We start from the raw sequence: 14,373 nt of genomic DNA, 5'->3' as shown, positions 1-14,373 counted from the left end.
CGTCAACCTGGTCTCAGCCTGTGTGGAGCTGTGTGGAGGGTTTGGGCAAAGAAAACTCAAGGCTGTGGAAGAGTTGATACCATCTCACGGAGAGAAGCCTCAAAGAGCTGCAGTTTCAATGCACACAATGAGTTAGGGACATTTTCTTTCCCTTCATGCAGGGTCTAGGGGATATGAAGCAGAGAACTTGGGGCCAGAGTACTAAACTCTCTGCTTCCTCAGGTGTCTTATCACCTCAGTGGAACGGAAGAGAAAAGTATCTCCTTGCCACCTTTTTTTTTTTCTGATTTATTTCTATGTTGCTCTTTTTTAAGTCACAGTTATGGCTTTAAAAATCAGTCCTTGCAGGTTTGGGTGTATTCCATGACTCGTCTTCACTTGCTATCTTGCTGGAACACAGCTTGCTGGTCTGTCTGTCTGTCCTTGTTTGTTGAAAGTTTTGGGGTTTTGTTTTTTTTAAAATTAGTGTATTATCTAGAGGGATCTGGGGAAAGGGAAAGAATGTGATCAAAAGGCATTTTATTGTATGATTAAAATTTAAGACAGTAATTAAATTAATGTGTATTAAGTCTCTCCAAGTCCCTCAGAGGACAGGAAAACTTGGCATATCTGTGGCAAAAAACAACAACAACAAAAAGCAAAAAACAAAAAAAAAGAGAAATCAAATGTAACAGTAAAATTAGGGAACACGGAGAGACTTTAGATTTAAAAATAGAGTAAAAAAAGTCAGACTGAATTAAATATCTTAGGTAGAATATTACATGGGAGCTTCCTCACTTTGCCAGATGAGCAGTGATGTATTTGTTCCCCAGCATCCCATGCATGTAGTTGGAGGCATGAAATTTGCATAAGCTTTCAAACTGGCCAGAGCTCTCATCTCAGAAACCTTTACACTGTAGCATTGTAGAATATTTCCACTCAGCTGGGTGGTGGTGGTACGTGCCTTTAACCCTAGCGGTTGGAAGGCAGAACCAGGCAGATCTCTGAGTTTAAGGCCAGCCTGGTCCGTCTATCAAGCTAGTTCCAAGACAGCTGGGGCTACACAGAAACCCTCTCTTGAAAACAAAACGAAACAAAACAAAACAAAAACTAGCATTTGCACTCCACTTGCACTTGGTTCCAGGAATTCCTTTGCAGACAGCTTATTTACTAGTCTCTTTTTGACTACTTTGTATGTAGGGAAATTTGGAAAATTAACTGACAGTGTGCCCTTTGCCTACCTCTGTTCCAGAAGTTCCAGAAGTCAAAAATACTGAATTTCTTATTCTGCTTGTCAAGGTTCCTCAAGAAACATATTCAAGGGATGGAAAGAGAGACAGATGTAGAAAATTATCTTGAAAGATCACTTCACACTCTTAGGCAGGTTAAGAAACCCTACCATTCTGTCTGCAGGCAGATGTCCTGGTAGGTGTTGTTTCAGTCCGAGCCCCAGGAACCAGGGAGACAGAAAACATAGGTCTGATTTGGACTCACATGACCAGAGAGGCAGAAGCAGCAGAGGGTGGCTCTCCCAGGTCAAGCAGAAAGAATCAGTGTATCCTTGTTTTCACTCCACTGTAGCTCCTAGTGGACAGGCTTGACCCTCCCCACACCAGAAGTCTTTGCGTCTGGCATTTCAAATGCTAATTTCTTTCAGAAACATCTCCACTGACATCAAAGTATTTTACCAGATAAGTGCCCATTCCTTAGCCTACTTACAGTGATGCATGGGACTGTTATATCACTATAAAGGGACAAGTTTCCACCTTACTGTGGGATGTAATTACAATGAGTACCCAATATTTTCTCTTAAGACCATTTTCCCTGAACCTTAAGATCCTGACTTTGAAATGTTTAGTGTAAATTAATTATTGTTTTAAAACCTTTTCTGCTTTAATTTAGTTGAAATTAAAAATGTCACTACTTAAACTACTGGGGAGGCTTAAACCATTCTAATGTTAAGTCTGGCTCAAGTGGAGCTTATCAAAACCCAGTACAGGGTCATTTGTTATACTCTGCACTGTGAGCTGTGTTCACCTCATGGACAGCTATAGGAGGTCACACATGGTGTACCTGTGCCCACACCTGGAGCACACGATTCTCATGTGTGCTGTTCTCCTAGTCCCAGCTCCTCTGTCTCGAGCTGGTTTATCACTCCAATAATTTCAGAAGCAGTTTGTCACAAAACAAGAATGTTTGCTGTCCACGCAATTCAATAATAATAAATAAATAGATGAGAGTCAAACAGCTTCATAATTTAATGGAAAATGCTAAATGGGCATCAAAATGGTGGTTTTTTTCGACTAAAATTTGGCCATATATTTTAGACTATTACAGAAAAAATAAAATCACTGTCCAAATTGCTAAAAACAGAGGGAGTCTCTGCCTCAGGGTCTTTCTTTCTTCCTTCCTTCCTTTCTTTCTTTCTTTCTTTTTTTTTTTTGAAATATTGGATATTTTATTTGATTTTTTTTCTGTCTTTTTTTTTATCTTTATTAACTTGAGTATTTCTTATTTACATTTTAATTGTTATTCCCCTTCCCCGTTTCCGGGCCAACATCCCCCTAACCCCTCCCACTCCCCTTCTACATGGGCTTCCCCTCCCCATCCTCCCCCATTACCACCCTCCCCCCAACAATCACATTCACTGGGGGTTCAGTCGTGGCAGGACCCAGGGCTTCCCCTTCCACTGGTGCTCTTACTAGGCTATTCATTGCTACCTATGAGGTCAGAGTCCAGGGTCAGTTCATGTATAGTCTTTAGGTAGTGGCTTAGTCCCTGGAAGCTCTGGTTGCTTGGCATTGTTGTTCATATGGGGTCTCGAGCCCCTCGGGGGTCCCATTCTCAGTTCAGTGGTTTGCTGCTGGCATTCGCCTCTGTATTTGCTGTATTCTGGCTGTGTCTCTCAGGAGCGATCTACATCCGGCTCCTGTCGGCCTGCACTTCTTTGCTTCATCCATCTTGTCTAGTTTGGTGGCTGTATATGTATGGGCCACATGTGGGGCAGGCTCTGAATGGGTGTTCCTTCTGCCTCTGTTCTAAACTTTGCCTCCCTATTCCCTGCCAAGAGTATTCTTTTTTTTTTTCTTTTTTTTTTTCGGAGCTGGGGACCGAACCCAGGGCCTTGCGCTTGCTAGGCAAGTGCTCTACCGCTGAGCTAAATCCCCAACCACCAAGGGTATTCTTGTTCCCTTCAGGGTGTTTCTAATCTTGCAGGTAAACACAGTGCTATGCAAACGGTTGCATTAACGGTTATGGGAAGTGGATGGAGCTGAGTCTGTTCCTATACAGTTGTGGCTGCACCCCATGCCCCCAGTATATGTTTCTGCATTACAGGGGTGCTGCTCTCAAAAGAGCAGGTATGGAACTAGCTACTTGTGGCGCCACCTTGTGGCAAATGATGTCATGCAGGGGTGTGCCTAGTGGTGACACTCTCCTGCAAGTGAAACCCAGCATTTCCTCAATCAAATGTCTCTTGGCGAACTAACTTTGGGAAGCTCTATTGCAGTAACACCCTTTGGAGATTCACAGCACACATCAGACTGTTAGAAACTATGAGAAATCTGGAGAAAGGTAACATGCCATAAGATGGTGGTTCTTAACCTGTGGTTCACGGCCCGCTACGGATCAAATGACCCTTTCACAGGGATCACGTATCAGATATCCTATGTATCATATGTTACAATTCATTAATTAGCAAAATTACAGTTATGAAGTAGCAACAAAAATAATTTTATGGCTGGGGGGTCACCACACAACAGGAGGGACTGTATTAAAGGGTTGCAGCATTAGGAAAGTTAAGACCCAGTGCCTTAGTGAAAATCTCTCTGGATCTCCATAGGATTGAATTCTTATATTTTCTCAACATGCTTTGTGATGGACTTGTGGGTAGCAATGTTATGTTTTGATTGTTTGCCAGTATATATGTGAGGGAGCAACATACAAAGTCTATAAAATGACTCAAAACTGGCTTTCTCCAAAATTGTCAATAACAAGGTAGGATTTTAAACATGAGAGGAGCCTTGCAGGGCGACTAAAGAGGGCCTTATCAAAAGCCATGCTTTATCAAGAATGAGGGACAAGGAAAGCAAATAAAGAATGGAACTTTAATCCATATCATTAGTAACCATTTAATAAAGAATGATCCGTATTTCTAGAAATCGCGTCTTTAAGATGGCTTAGCCAGACACAAACCTGAAGCGCAGCAGTGGGTGGGACCAGCAGGGCCATCTACAAGCTATTTCCTGTTGTCACACTCTTTACCATTTCTTAGTTTCCCTAAGAGCCGGGTTCCAGGCAGAGTGCTTGGCCTCAGTGCTGAGCAGGTGGGTGTGAGCAAAGCGATGGGGATCTCTGAGTCATCCTGGGTGAGATCGTCTGGACCTGTCTCAAAACAAAAAAAATAAAATAAAAGGAGAAAGGGGAGGGAGGAAACAGGAATGTCTGGTTTTTACTAAAACTGATCCAGACTTTTCCCAACCAGAACGTGACTAGCGTACAATACCTGGAAATACCCCGTATTTTCTCCGTATTTTCTTTAAGGATCTTGTTCTTTCCCACATTTCTGGCAGGAAGACTGTGCTTTAGAGTTTGAAGTTCTTCCCTTAGTGTGCTGGGCAAACGGGAACTGGATTCGTCTCCAATGGAAAGAAGAACCCTAGAGACCGGCCAATGGGGTGGCAGGCAGAGCTTCATCAGGTTCATCGGTTAAGAGAAGCCCATGCGCAGTGGCACCAGAGTTTGCCGTGAATGCTTGCCTCGCCTTAAAGATGAATTATTTAGTGAACTGATTTCATCTTATCCAGTCTAGGAGTTAGACCAGTAAGTTACGGTCCTCATATCTTTTTCCTCAATATCTCTTGAAGTCTAATTGGGCTCTTGGGGGACCCACGGAGTAAGTATTTACAGGCCACGATCGAGAGTCTACCCTATAATCCTGCTGGTTCCCCCAAAGTGCCATTAAAATAAATGATAAGATGGAGCAGAATTTATCTTTTAAAACACCAAACAGGGACACCATCTGGCTGAATAATTTATGTTGTCTTAAAGGGGAGAAGCCTCAGCTAGGGCTAGCCTCAAAATTAGTATGTAGCTGCTAATGTGACCTTGAACTATCTTTTAAAAAGTTATTTTGGTATGTTAGTGTATATTATATATATAATATATATATTATATATGTGTGTGTGTTTATGTGCAGGTATATGTGTATAACAGATGTGTGTGCAGATGTGTATGTATGCAGGTATATGTATATGTGCAGATGTATATGTTTATATGCATATTCCTCTCTCGTGTGTGTGTGTGTGTGTGTTGTGTGTTGTGTGTATGTGCAGGTATATGTGCATATACAGATGTGTGTTCAGATGTGTGTATATGAATGTATGTGTATATGTGCAGATGTATATGTTTATATTCATATTCCTCTCTCTCTCTGTGTGTGTAAGAGAGAGAGAGAGAGAGAGAGAGAGAGAGAGAGAGACCTGTATGGATGTCAGAGGAAAGCTATCAGAAGTCAGTTCTCTCCTCTACTTCATGATTCCTGGGGGCAGGCTTGGCAGTAAATGCCTCTACCCACTAAGCCATCCTGCAAGCTCTAATCTTGACCTTCTTAATCCTCCTGTCTCTACCTCCAGCAACCTCGTCATTGTCATTGCTGATGATTGAACACAGTTTTTCTTGCATGTTCGTCAAGCACTCTCGTGAGCTGAGCTATATCCCCAGTCCTGAAGTAAAAGCTTAATAAAGTCATGATTGTTACGAAATATAAAGCGACATGGGTGGCAGCAGGAGTAAGCGAGAGGAGCACCTCGCAGGTCCATGCCTCGGCATCCCCCTGAGAAATCACACCATGTGACAGACCTAATATAAGGAAAGTTTATTGTGGGGAAAGGGGTAGAGGTGGATGATGGGACAGAGAGGGACAGAAAGGAAGAGTGGCTGTCCAGGAATATGTGGGAACAGATAGGTGGGTGGAGGGAGGGAGGGGAGAGGAGTGAGAGTGAAGGAGTGAGAAGGGAGAGAGAAAACAAAGAAAACTCTGGGTTGGGGTAGTGAGCAGTCCTTTTATGTGCTACCAGGCCACCCACACCTTGCAGAGTGGGAAGCAGGTGATGATGCAAACTGTTGCTGTCACTGCTGGGAGGAGCCTAGAGGAATTGTCTTTAATAAATGATAAAGACAGAGGAGTCGTGCTGATATTCTGTAAGGATAGTAGCCTCTGAAGCCATCGCGCTGTGCGTGGCTGTAGATGATGTGGACTCACAAACTTTCTGCAGCCCCAGCCAACATCACGATCATCACCACAGATTTCGGTGTCAGGGTTTGGGGTAGGAGGAGTCATTCAAGTGGCCCAGCATGTCAACTTCTCCCATTCCTTGTACTGGAAGGTCATTTGATGGGTCAAGTGTTGGGTGGAGACCTATATACGGCCTGTAAAGCCCTAGGCTCTCAGATTCAATTTGCACAACCATAAAAGTAAAGCAAAAGGATGAATTTAGAATGCGAAGCCTACCTCTCCTGCAAAGGCCACCGAAATGAACCATGGGAAATGGCTTGTGGGGTTAGAAGTACCGGTGTGACTATAAAGCAAAGCCTCTTGGGGGATGTTTCTGTGCGTTGTATATTCGAATGCTGATTCTGTACCAGGAATCGGGGCTGGGCATCGTCATTACTAGGAAGCATTTCCTGACTCAGGGTGTTGTAAAACCTTGATCTCCATCGTCTTCTGATTGGTCAGTAAAGAGCTGATCAGCCTATGGCTGGTCAGGATGTCCGTACCCTGAGAGAAACAGAAGGTCTCCGGGGACAAAGAGAGGAATCTCATGGGGAGCTCCTAGAGTGAGACATGCCAAGATGGCTAGAAACCAGACCAGGCCAGCAGAGTTGGGTGAGACTAAATCAGTATCTACCCAGCTATAGGGCCTAGTAGGTACATACACGTAACAGAGTGGTCGGGAGAGGCAGCGCCAAATATGTTCCCTGGATGCGGCATCCATTCTCATTTTCTCTGAAATGTCCATTTTTTCAAAAAAATATTGAGGCAGCTCTGTTCTGAAATACTGTTTCATTTAATTTTCTGAGTCCAAAGAGACAGGCCGGGGTTTTATAGCGCTAGCTTTTATTGAGCATGCTCGCCAGCACTCTACAGTATATAATATATAATGTGTATGATTCCTCTGGCTACTCAGGTTTCTTTTAAAGTGTGAAAGAAAAGATATTAAGGACAGGAGAAAGTGATTAAGAGTGCCCCCTTGACAGTATAGTTCCCAGACCTAGTATAATGTAACGATTTCTTTGTCCAGGAAAGAAAGCTGTTGCCGAAAATCTATGTTGGGTGATGTCAGAAATTTTACTGAAAGTAGGAATAAGGTTACCAAGTTCCTGTCCAGGTGGGAAGACTAGTGAGTGAGTTGGGGCTTTGGGGGAGGTAAAAAAAAAAAAAGCCTACGACATATCGTTGAGCCTCTGTGAACATTTTTTTCATCCTTGTACTACTCATCAAGAATACAACAATAGTGGAACCAGACAGACATTCTTCAAATATAGACCCTTTGTTCCTAAGTTCTATTTCTATGCATTAAACCTGGCTCCTGTGAAAGGTCACCAAATGTCATCTCTGTAGCAGCAGGAACCAACATTTTAAGATATGGTGTGGTAATGGTTTTGGATTTCTAATGGCTTGTCCTGCTGTCATAATTATTGATCTTGCTTGTCTTTCGGTTACTGATGTGGGGAAATCTGGGAAAATCTGGAAAGGCCAACTTTGTTAAGAAAATACCCACATGTGCATGCACACACATACAACACACACACACACACACTCACACACACACACACACACACACACACACACATTTCATCACCTCCATTAATTTCACCAAATTAGGAATCAAATCAATGGATTAATCTCCTGAAGAAGTAGGAATCTTTCTAATCCAATCACCTTTAAATGATTACATTCTTATGAAAGGATTGTTGGTCAAGCCCTCAACATCTGAGCCTCTCTCTCTCTCTCTCTCTCTCTCTCTCTCTCTCTCTCTCTCTCTCTCTCTCTCTCTCTCTGTGTGTGTGTGTGTGTGTGTGTGTGTGTGTGTTCATGTGTCTGTGCGTTTGCGCGTGTGTGTGTGTGTTTTTCACATGTGTGCAGTACATGGGTCTCAATAGCCAGGAGAGGATGTTGTATGTCCTGCTGTTTCTCTCTCCATATTATTCTATTTGAGACAAGGTATCTTACTGAAACTGGAGCCAGGCTGGTGGTGAGCAAGCCCTAGGGATCTTTCTGTCTCTCTCCCCACAATGCTGGGGTTCTGGGCATGCATTTAGCCAGGCCAGGCTTGCTACATGAGGTAGGTCTTGAACTCAGGTCCTCAAGCGTACACAGCATGCACCCTTCTTCACTGAGTGTCTATTATTGTAGCCCCTGAAGTGGGTTTCTTATTCCAAAGAGTTACTCTTGTTATGTAAGAAACTCAGTTCAGATTCCCCACCCAGGTGAGTCCGTTCTGTGCACACGCAGGAAGCTCCCCGGTTCCATGCATCTTCCAAACACTCACATTGCAAGACAGGTGCCTTCAGTTGCTGTGTCAGTCTCGGAGAGAGCTCTGACTGTCAAGGATCCAAGAAAATGGCCAACTGGAGCATCACGCACCCATAAAATGTAACCGTGCACACCTATAACAATCTTACTCTTCATAAAAGCAGAGTTCGCACCTGGAAGGATCAATATTAAAGCCTACCAGCAATAATTTTAAATCATACTTATCTTTATTGTAATTTTATCTCGCCCACAGTAAACTGTTTACTGCAAATATTGTATAATGTTTACATTTTTACATGGCGGTTGTAAATGTTCCCTACAGCAGGGTTGAGAGCAGGGCACACGATTCATCTTTCAGGAGTACAGAGTTGTACTGTTTCGTTTTAACAATTTGAACTGAAAATACAGTGTGAGAATTCGTTTGAGTTTTTGTTATACTTTTTAAAAAAAAAGATGTAACTATTTCCTGTGTATGAGAGGTTGCATACATATGTGTATATGCAAATGTATGCCTGATGCACTCAGAGGCCAGAAAAATCACTGCGTCACCTAGAACTGGAGTTACACACAGCTGTTAGCTGCCTTGTGGGTACTGGGAACCTAACCTCGGTCTTCTGCAAGAACAGCAAATGCTCTTAGCTATTGAGTCAACAAAGGGGATAGAAGTAGTGGTATAATGTGTTGAAGAAACATCCCAGGGACTATTACTGAATGAAATCATTGTGGTCAAATATCATCAGACACAAATCGATTACCAAAGAAGTAGATGCTTCAACCCAAGATCAGGATGAGAGGATTCTTCCTAAACTTGCAGTCCATAGTGCAGACTTGTTTGCAAATATTGGTACTTGAAGTGTGGCTCTTAGACCACCACCACCATCACCACCTCCACCACCTCCACCACCACCACCACCACCACCACCACCACCACCACCACCACCACCACCACCACCATCACCACCATCACCACCATCACCACCACCACCACCACCACCACCACCACCACCACCACCACCACCACCACCACCACCACCATTTAGAAAGTTGTTAGAACTATATATTTCTGAGCTGTGATCCAGCCCTACCAAGACCAAGAAGGGAGCACAAGAACAAGAAACATTGTTTCTTTTTATCAATTCACAGAAGGTCCAAGATATGCATAGGTTTTAAAAAGTATCTTTATCAATACAGTAATGTATCAAAGCAATGTCTTCGTAAACATCTACACACAGATGGACTGATGAAAGGGCTGTTTTCTGCAAGGGTTGTGTCCTTAATCACTTGTCCACAAGACTGTGAGAAGTCTTACACACACTCAAAGACCCCAGGCCCAGCTTTTTCACTAACACTGTAAACAAGGTTGGCACCAAGGAAGTCCCCTGTGCTCCCCTTTACTAGGACAGATCCTGGAAGAATTACTTTATATAACCACATTAGAGAAAAACAGGTAGCATTTAAGAAAATTTGTGATCGCCTGCTTTAAAATCAGAGTCAACTCTAAACCTTCATGTCAAGACCACACACATTCTCTGTTGGAAAGAACTGACTGCCCCCAGTCCATTCACAGTATGGATCTTATTCCTCTTGCCCAGGGAGAGCCATGCATGCTCTGTTACCTTGTTACCGAGCCTCTCTGGGTCTGTGGATTATAGCATGAGTATTCTTTATGTTGCAGTTAAGATCTACTTACAAGTGAGTACATACCATGACCATCTTTCTGTGTCTGGGTTACTCTATTCTGGATGATCTTTTCTAGTTCCCTTGATTTGCCTGCAACATGCACGATGTCATTGTTTTTAACAGCTGAATAGTACTCCATTGTGTTAATGTTCCACATTTTCTTTATTTATTCTTTGGTTGAATTTCAGTTGTTTCCAGTTTCTGGCTATTACAAATAAAGCCACTATGAACACAGTTGAGCAAGTGTCTTTGTGAGAGGATGAAGTGTCTTTTAGGGTCTTGAGATAATCAGTTCCCAATTTTCTGAGAAATGGCTATATTGATTTTCAAAGTGGCTGTACAAGTTTGCACTCCCGCCAGCAATGGAGGAGTGTTCACCTTTGCTCCACATCCTTGACTGCATGAGCTGTCACTTGTGCATTTGATCTTAGCCGTTTTGACAGGTTTAAGATGGACTATCAGAGTCATTTTGGTTTGCATTTCCCTGAGGACTAAGAATGCTGAACACTTCTTCCTGAGCTTCTCTGCCATTTGAGATTCTCTCTCTTGAGAAGTCTCTGTTTAGATTTGCACCTCATTTTCAAAGTCGATTATTTGGTTTGTTGATGTCTAGATTTTGGAGTTCTTTATATACTTTAGAAATTAGCCCTCTGTGTGGTGTAGAGTTGAGGAAAATCTTTTCCTATTTTGTAAGCTGCTATTTTAATCCTGTTTAATGGTGTCCTTTTGCTTTGCAAAAGCTTTTCAGCTTGGCGAGGTCTCACTTACGATCAGTCTCAGTGCCTGTGCTATGGGTGTTCTGTTCAGAAAGTTGCCTCCTATGCCAATACATTCAAAGCTATTCCCCTCTTTCTCTTCTATCAGTGTCAGTGTATCTGGTTTGATGTTGCAGTCTCTAATCCACTTGGACTTGAGTTTTGAGCAAGGTAATAGGTATGGAAATATTTGCATTCTTCTACATACTGACACCCATTTGACCAGCACTATCTGCTGAAGATGTTTTCTTGCTTAATTGTGTCATTTTGGTTTTTTTTTTTAATAAAAACGAGGTATTCATAGGCGTGCAGATTTACATCTGGGTCTTTTACTCGATTCCACTGACCTACCTGTCTGTTTTGTGCCCAATACTATGTGGGTTTTTTTAATTAGTATTATTACTATAGTTCTGTGGTAGAGAGGAGGGATCAGGTGGGGAGAGGATGGAGGGATAGAGTACCAGGAAAGACAATTCGAATGGGGAGGCAATTTGGGGGGTGAGATAGCAACACACACACACACACAATGTGAAATTATATCTTTTCTGATTAAAAAAAAAGAATCCAGATCAAGATCCAAGTTTCCTTTTCTGTAATCACGCTGATATAGCCTCAATTACCATAAGTCCCCTGTGAAAAAGGAGAAAATGTGGTGCTTTTTCATGCTGAGTGTGGAGCACTCTGATTCTTGAGTGGAAAACATCTTTCTTCTCTCTTCAGAAACAGATGGTACAGCCCCACTGAGTGGCACAGGCCTGAAGTTTCCACCCGTTCCCCCTGTCACTTGTCCCAACACATTCTCTCAGGGATTTCCAAATATTCAGTGCTTTCTTCAAGGAATTGTGATATAATTATTTTAATAGCAAAGTGTCTGAAACCATTAAGAAAGAACACATGTTGCAATGGTTGCATTCCTACAAATAACTCAAGTTATGACTGAGATTTGTAGAACGCCCATAGACATGATACACAGTGCTTTTCAGATTTGACTTATCTTGGATATTTGACTTAACAGGACCTCTCTTGAATCTTGTTAATGTTTCCTTTCAACACTAGAGATTGAATATGGAGCTTTCATGTGGTAGACAAGTGTCATACACCTGAGTCACGTATCCAAACCTTCTGCTCGCTTATTAATTCTCTGTTGACTAAGGGCATTTATTCAGTCATTTATCAATTTCACTATTAAAACTGACCTGGTACATCACTAAAAATTACAACAATGAGCCCTGCTCTTGTTAAAGAAATCCCTTCTACACTACATGGCACTTGCCCAGGCCACCACTCACATAGCTCCAGTGCTTACAGAACTCAACGAGACATCGTTATGGTCCTAATTCAGAGATGAGAGAGGCTACAGGGTAAAGAACAGCAGGGAGCAGCAGGCCCATGTTCTGAATCCATACAGGCTGGATTCTGAAGCTTCTCTCTCATCTGTAAGAACAGCCCCTTTCAAGGGCAGGACTTATATGCTTCAACATCAAGACAGCTAAAACTTCAACATGGTCATGCTGTGAAAACGGTTCAGGATTGACAATTACAACAGAAATGACAAATCTATCTTCCTGCTCGCTAGCAGTTAGTGGCTTGGAAAAGGCTGGGGTATCTAGAGTGCCACCCCCGTAACTCTGATGTCACAGACATTCTGGGCATCGAGCCAATTTTTGCTAGACAGGTGCAGAGAGTAACACCAATCATAGACTTTTTTGTGTCAAGAAATCACCCAGGTTGCTGCCAGGCCTTCTTTTCATTTCTCACGTTTCTATCAGTCTGATTAACCCCTCTATTGCCACTTTCCCCTCCCTTTCTGCTCCTTCGACCAAGGACAAGATTTCAATGTGCCCAGTGCTGTCCTGTTATGTGTTCTTGAAACACGCCATCATGCTTTGCAGGCAAGTGTGTGGATGCCAGTCAAAATGGACGGCAGATTTCCATGTGAGCTTTAGGGATGACAGTCAAAGTACAGTAGTGGTCATCTGTAGGCGGGCTAGAGATCTCATAGGAAACAAACCTTGGATCTTGGACTTCCAGCCCTCCATGAGTGTACGAAAATAGATTTCAATCCTTTAAGTCAGCTGGTCTATGATACTTTGTTATGGCAACCAAGAAGATTAAAACACATATTTTCCCAGAACAATATGACTTGTACACATACTGAACAGCTTTGAAGACATGATTGCTGAGCCTGGACATTTCAAAAACACAGGGATGGCTTAACTTCCTTATGGAAGGTGTATATAGAAGCGGTCCCAGATCTTCCATGGCATGGCATAGCAGAGAAGCAACCCAATAGGTGTCTCTTAGAAATACTGACATGGAGCTCCAGAAAACTCATTTATTATTCTAACATCTAGAACATGGAAATAAGAACCAGGAAAAGCTTGGTTAGGTGATAGATAATGAATTGACTAATTTCCCCTCCTTCAATGCCTCATTGCTTGAATCTGTCCTTTACCTTAAGTAGGTACAAACTTCTTTGCTAATATAACTTATTGAAAAGTGGTCAATATTAACTCCATCTTAAAGAGAACTGATTTGTGCTCTACAAATACTCTGATAAAGCTTGGGCACAGATAGTGAAGGTTCCAGGGAGAAGTGTAGCTGTCATTTGGGAATGAGAGAAGGAGCGTGTCTATATCTATGATCCTGGAAAGAGAGGAAGCACAGGAGGACAGTTCTGGGGTCTGAGGTAAAATCTGGCTGTGGGACCCTCTTCTAGGACTCTTCCACACTTCAGTAGAGCTCCTATATCCAAGCCCGATGTGAATGTATAATATGAACTCAGGTGAAAGTATTGATTGTGTCCTGGAGTGACTGAGGCCACTTTCCTAAACACAACAGTACAGGAAGAAGATAACTTGGGCAAGCTAACCATTAATAACTGGCAGTCTTCATACGTCAGGGACTACCTTCCAATGGGTCTTTTAAAAATTAAGATGCCAAATTGAACTACTGCTCCTGGAATCCATCTACATTTTCAGACCAGTTGGCAACCAGCTAGCTGCTTCTGCAGGTGGAAAGGGTGCAACCTTTCCTTCGTTTTCTGCTGATAGCAACTTTCCGGAACACAAGATTGGCTCCTCCCTCTGGATAATGCAGCATACTTTTAAAAATGGAATGCACCACTTTCAGCTTTAGAAAATAGAATTAGAAAGAACTGAGCGCCCATGAATGAGTTGTTCTGTACTGTGCTGCCAAGGGCAAAGCTCATTTCTCCGACTCAAGTATTCTGTCTTCTGCTGATCAGACCTGACCAGCCTTTAGTCTGTATTAGGACAGAGGGAATATGTTAAGGCACCACTCTTGTCTCTGGTGAACTCTATAGCCCACCTCTGCAAATAAAGTGCAGAAATCCTTTTCACCTATTTCTTTCCAACAGTAATTATAGCCCTTATCCTTAAAAAAAAAAGGTGCAAAGTTGAT

Source organism: Rattus norvegicus, chromosome 1 (assembly GCF_036323735.1).
Source record: "Rattus norvegicus strain BN/NHsdMcwi chromosome 1, GRCr8, whole genome shotgun sequence".
NCBI lineage: Eukaryota > Metazoa > Chordata > Mammalia > Rodentia > Muridae > Rattus > Rattus norvegicus.
Note: the sequence above shows the minus strand (reverse complement) of the source record.